The sequence below is a fragment of the Sus scrofa genome, chromosome 10 (assembly GCF_054392235.1).
Source record: "Sus scrofa isolate SSC_HxYL_T2T_F1_AM1 chromosome 10, Sscrofa_HxYL_maternal_Yorkshire_Landrace_v2.0, whole genome shotgun sequence".
In the NCBI taxonomy this organism is placed as follows: Eukaryota; Metazoa; Chordata; class Mammalia; order Artiodactyla; family Suidae; genus Sus; species Sus scrofa.
This window is the reverse complement of record NC_139392.1, coordinates 51535634-51542024: the sequence shown is the minus strand read 5'-3', so window position 1 is coordinate 51542024 and position 6391 is coordinate 51535634. Positions and strand designations below refer to the sequence as shown.

Sequence of the window (6391 nt, the reverse complement as noted above, 5' to 3'; positions counted from 1 at the left end):
GTGGAGATCAGTTGATCTGTGGGTGAAAAGTGAAGCCAGAATAGAATTGACAGTGAAGGAAGAAGATGAGAAGTAGAAGATGCTGCTCTAAGATCAACTGCAGTTCATTCCCCTAACGATCTCTGATAAGTTACCCTCAGAAACAGGACCCTAGGGGTGCCATGCTCACAGTGCATAAAGGAAATGGATTCAAAGGGCATAAGAGGTGGACTATGGTTGACTATGGTAATGTATTATGACTCTCCCCTTTAGAAAAGAATCATTTATTGCTCTTATTTCTGGGAAAGCTGTGAGCAGACCACCTCTTAAAGATTTGCATATGGAAATCTTTAAGGTGGAAGTTCCTGAGCCAGCAATCAAACCCACACCACATCTGTGACCTGAGCCACAGCAGTGAAAACACAGGATCCTTCGCCCAATTTTCCACAAGAGTACTCCCAGGTTGAGGAGTTTTAGTGACCTAAGATGCCACAAATTTCCGGTTGTTTTCTCTAGAGAATTGTGCCCTATGAGGGAGTTAGTGATAGAATTTACTGATGGAATTTTGGACACTCAGCAGTGACAGAGCCAGACAACAGTTGGTAACAGGTAGATCCTGCTGCTCATTGAGTCTATACAGAGCATTTTCTCTGACATAGTGCACAGTGACCATAAAAGTGGATGAAAAAAAATGACCGATATCACATTCTGATCCAAAGCAGCTCTCCTTTCTACAACTTTTGCAAGAATTGATTTTTTTAAGAGGCAAGCAGCTGAATATTATTCCATACCAATGATCTGTGCCACCTGACCCAGCAATACAACTGATTACATATACAAAGTATCTATTTCTCTATTTTTTCCCACTGTCCATCTAGTTCAATTAGTTTATCTAATAATAGAGTGTCTAAATTACTGCAGTATTTCAGACACCATTGCCTTATAAAAGAAATCACCCCCAAACTTAGTGGTTTAAAACATCAACATTTATTACTATTTCAGATGGTTCCAGTGGGTTGGGAATTTGATCAGTTCATTTGGGTACTTCAGGCTCAGCATGTCTGATGAGGCTGAAGTTAGAAATTTGTTAAGGTCTGAGTTCTCATCATGGAACAGTGGAAATGAGTCCAATCCATAAGGATGTGGGTTAGATCCCTGGCCTTGCTCAGGTGTTTCTGTAAGCTGTGGTGTAGGTCTCAGATGTGGCTCAAATCCCAAGTTGCTGTGGCTGTAGCATGGATCATCAGCTGCAGCTCCAATTGACCCCTAGTGTGGGAACTTCCGTAGGCTGCAGGTGTGGCCCAAATAAATAAATAAATAAATAAGTTGGGTGAGGCTGAAGTAATCTAAAAAATTATTTATTCATATACCAGATATATAGGCTGGAAAGCTTTGAATAGTGGAGACTGAAAAAGCTGTTGCTTCTTAATCTTAATATAGAAGCGTGGGGGCACTAATAGAATAGAGCTACCATTTCCATGTTTGCTTAGAGGAAAGGCCATGTGAGGGCAAAGTGAGAAGGCAGCCATCTACAAGCAGGGAAGACAGGACCCACTAGAGGCCAACCCTGTTATCGCCACCTTGATCTTGGAGGTCCAGCCTCCAGAAATGTGAGAAAATAAATGTCTGTTGCTTAAGTTTCCCAGTCAGTAGTAGTTTGTTGTGGAAACCCTAGTTAATAATCTGACAATGATGATGACAATGATGATGGTGATGATGAAATGTAATCTGAGTTGGTGACAACAGAAGGATGAATGACTCACCAGATGTGATTCAGAACAATCATGGCTCTTCATCCAGTCATCAAAGGTGGATCATTTCCATATCCATAGATTTTGAAATAAATAACAGATATTTTTGAATAAGAAATCTGGAATATCATCCAAAATAAGTGATGTAGTATTTCAACCTACCCTTCCTCTGAGAAATCTCAGAGCATTTACCAAAGGAACTGTGCTCTGTGCAAATGCAAATACTCAAATCATTCAGGAGATTCCATGAAGTATGTTCTAAGTTCACACTCACTCATAGGTGGCAGAATCCTCACTGGTTGTTGACCTGAAACAAAAAGAATGCTAGATATATATATATTTTTTTTTTTGCACAAAGATGAGTGTATTTGGCATCAGCAAGAATTTCAATTTGAGGCCTGAAACCATGACCAACTATATGCAATTTCCATCAAGGCAAGAAAAGGAGAATGGTTTACAAAGGATAAAAGAGAGTTTGGAGAGTTAAGTAAATAAATAAAGAGCCCATGGCTCTTCACTGGCTGAACAACTTGCAAGGAAAGAAATGTTTCTTATTCCTACTGGGCTCTGGTATGTTACAGGGCATAAAAGTTCTTCCTTCTGGTCTCCCAATTCCACTTAACTGAGTTTATGTTAATTAATTTTTTAATAAAGGGAGAGAACATTGATACAGCACTCTCATAGTGGACCAGTTCTTCACATCTAGTAGACTATGTGTTTTCTTCAGAGGGCATCAATTTCCATCTTGGGTCCCAGATGCTTGAGTAAATTTATTGTTGTAAAGGACTGAGTAGAAACATTTGGAACAAACCTCCTTTTCCAAAATAGGAAAAAGCAGCACCATATACTTGTGCTACCAAAGAGTAAGTCCTGTCATATCCCCACACAATTTACTCTTATGATTTAGGAATAAAATGGAGAGACAGGCTAAATCCATGTGGAAACTGGAAGCTTAAAATCCTGTATCATTCATCTTTTCTTTGTGTGATTTTTCTTTATATGAGAAAAAGCTGGAACACAGAGTCAAAGGATGTGTTTGATTACCATCTTTTAACATCTTTTCCCTATGGGGCAGGTCTCACTTGGAAAATGAGACTCATAAAAGTAATTATATAGACCAATTGGGTGAAGAAAACGATGGCTTTTGCTGGAATTACTCTGTAACAAGTGAGTACACCAGCAATTCCAGGTAGGGGAAAATAAAAGAGGTTGGGATTTAGGAAATAGTTAACTTTATTCTGTCAGCATCAGAATGTGCAGTTATGGAAATGTTCCTTTCCTTTCCTGTGTCTCAGTTTCTTTTGACGCAAAATAAAGGGAATGAAATCCTCTCATAACCCACTCAATTCCCAATACCAAAAATTTTATTGCTATTTGTAGATCATATACTGAGCTCCATGTAGGTGAATTCTCAGAAAGTTCATTTATAATATGTTATAAAATAAAGGATTGATATCCTTCTTGTGGTGAATTGTGGCCAGCACTTTGCAGAGATTTCTGATTTTGAAGAACTTTTAAATTAGGAGGCTAAGAGCTTGGAACTGAAACAGCCTTTACTTCCACAACTTACTGGTTACAGCATCCTGGACAAGTGAAGTAAATTATTCTAAGCCTCAGCTTTCATCTCTATGTATTGGAAATAATGTATTCATGTCATAAAATTATGTTGAGATGAAATTTGAAAAGGATTGCAAATAATAAGAGATCAGTGCATGATATTTCTTTGTACTAGCAAATTTAGGGCAGATTAGAAATGGACAGGGTGAGTAATAAGTAATTAACTGAACTAACAAAGTAAAGAAAATAACCATCTTATTCCAAATTCTCCTGAGAGAAGGGATAGGGAATTCTCAGAAGGAAAAGTTCACATCTTTCAAATTCCCAAGTGTTTGTGTTTGTGTGTGTGTGGTTTTTTTTTTTTTTTTTTAGGGCTGCACTAGTGGCATATGGAAATTCCCAGGCTTAGGTTCCAATTGGAGATATAGATGCCAGCCTACACCACAACCACAGCAACACAGGATCCAAGCTTCATCTGGGACCTACACCACAGCTCATGGGAACACCATATCCTTGACCCACTGATCAAGGCCAGGGATTGAAACTGCATCTTCATGTTACTAGTCAGATTCCTTTCTGCTCTGCCACAATGGGAACTCCCCCAAGTGTTGGAAGATAGGGGAGAGAGAGATCTCGGTAATCCAGGAGGCCCATCCAAAAAAATGTAGCCTCAGTTAAAGGCACTCAAAGACAAACCACAACAGAGAACCAGGACAATAAACACCATGGCGATCCTTTTTTTTTCCTCCTCACCTTTCCTCTGATATTCAGCTAGTATATTTGGCCAGAAAGTAAGAGACCTTGTTGAAGAAGATCAACAAAGACAGCTGCTCAGTGTCTTGTGCAAAAAGTGAGAGATCTCAGTGGGTGAGAGGAGTATGTCTAATTAACATTCCAATGATTTATTCAATTTTCTGAAGTAAGAGAGTAAATGTACTTTTTGAAGATAGCAAGAAAAACAGAAAATGCAGGGGAAATGAGAGTCTTCCAATTGATTTGTTCGCTAAATTTCATTGAACACCCACATGCATCAGACACTGAAACAAATGCTGGCTATAAAGTAGTGAAGAAGATACAGACCTATGTCTCTTAGATGTATTAAAGTGGGTTTTAGATGGAGGAGGGGGGTGAATTCTTCTGTGTATCAACAGTGCGCTGAAGCAGAGCCAAAAGTTGTATGATTTTTTTTTAAATATTTGTGGAGGAGTTTTCAATATTTCTTATTGTCTAAGTAGCACCCAGGTTTATTACATGATGAGTTCCCATGCCTGGTTTCCCTCCCCAAAGGCACCAGGAACCAACTGTCAGAAGGTGCTGAAGAAGGATTTGAGCATTTCTTGTAAGTTGCAAAACCAGACAGCTTCAAAATTCACTCTTTTTATGAAATAGAAAAAAAAAGTTGCCTACTTCTTCTCTTCTTGTACACAGTGGATGAAAATAGCTTCTATGATTAACATACTTTAGATTTAACCATAAAACTCAAATATGTACTACACATCACCTTGCTTTTGAAAACACTGTCTTTACAGGTTAATTCCCCACTTCTGAAGTCATCATAGGCATTGAAATGAAAGAAGACAGGATGAATGTGACTGAATTCATTCTAATAGGACTCAGGGCTCTCAGTTGCAGAAAACTCTAATTAGTTATATTGTCACTGTTATGGGCAACCTGCTTACTGGGGTTACTGTCATCGGCACCCAGACTTTGGACTTTGTGGTGTATTTCCTCTTGGCCTTTTGTCTGTGATAGATGCCTGTGATTCCTCTTCCATGATCCAAAAGAAGCTAGTTGATTGGTTCTATTATTCAAAAGCTGTCTCCTTCAGTGAAACTTTTCTTTTTACCTAGCTGTATACTATGCCTGAGTATAAAATCACTTTGTTCTCAGAAAGCTTTATCGCCTACTAGTATCTAGGATAATGTGGAATATGATATAGAAAGAATATACTTGCCAGCATGCTATTGGCACATAACTGATATACTTATCCAAATGTTATGAGAATTCTTATTTTGTAGGAACAAGTTCTCAGGGATTATAAAAATTAATTATAGGCATTCCCATGATGGCTCAGTAGTAATGAACCCAACTAGTATCCTGGCCCAGAATTTAGTGACCTGGCTTCTTTTTTCCCTTTGGCAAATTTGCAGTCCCTGTCTTATATTCCTTTGTTATAAATTATGAATGTAATTACCCATTTTTCTCTTCTATTTGGATATTGTATGATTAAAATTAAATGACTGAAATTAATGCATTTTATAATCTCTAAGCATAATTGAAGAATAGAACTATTTTCATCATTATCATGTTAAGAACACAATTGGCACAATGAAGAACTACTTTGGACAAGTACTATAGAGGGGCAGAGCAAGATGGTGGAGGAGTGAAAGGTGCACTCACCCTCTCCCACAAACACATCAAAAAAAAAAAAAACACATCTGCTTGCACAGACTTCAGCTGAATGCTGGCAGAAGAGCTTAAACCTCCAAAAAGAGCAAGAAACTCTTGACATAACTGGGAGAAGAAAAGAAAAAAAAAGAAAGAACGAATCAGGATGGCATTAGCATTCCAGAGAGGCAGCCTTGAAGGAGAAAAGGAAACCATACCCTGGGAAGCTACCTCACTGATGGAAAGATCGGCCAAGCCAGAGGGACCTCAAAGTCACCAAGAAAAGTTCAGCAGCAGGACTGAGAATAGCAACGCAGAGCAAAAGCCACACAGATCATCTGAACCACCAGCCCAGACACTACAGTTTGATATGCTCATGGTGGGGGCTGGATGTTAAGCCTTAGACTCCAGAGGTCAGTCCCCAGGAGAGGACTGGGGTTGGTGGTGTGGGGACAGCCTGAGGGGCTAAGGAGCAGTGCACCAAGGGCAGGAGAGCAGTTCACCACAGGCTTGGGAGTGGAAAGCCACAGCAGAGGGAACTGGGGAGAAGGTCAGGACATGTAGGAGAGGCAAGGCACCATTGTTGGGGAGGCAGAGAGGAAGAGGACCAGACCCCCATAGGAAATTCCTTGAGCCAGAGCCTGTGTGTGTGCCTGTGGGCTCACAGAGGGTGGGGCAGTTCTGGCACAGGCTACAGGGGTCGAGGAGCTGCTTGC

At 39.7% G+C, this 6391-nt stretch overlaps 1 protein-coding gene across 6 annotated transcripts in view; it reads right to left on the bottom strand.

Moving 5' to 3' along the window:
* LOC110258480 (protein FAM240B-like) overlaps nt 1–6391 on the bottom strand; it is a 135199-nt gene that overhangs the window by 96552 nt on the left and 32256 nt on the right. The gene's annotated exons all lie outside the window — the stretch shown is intronic.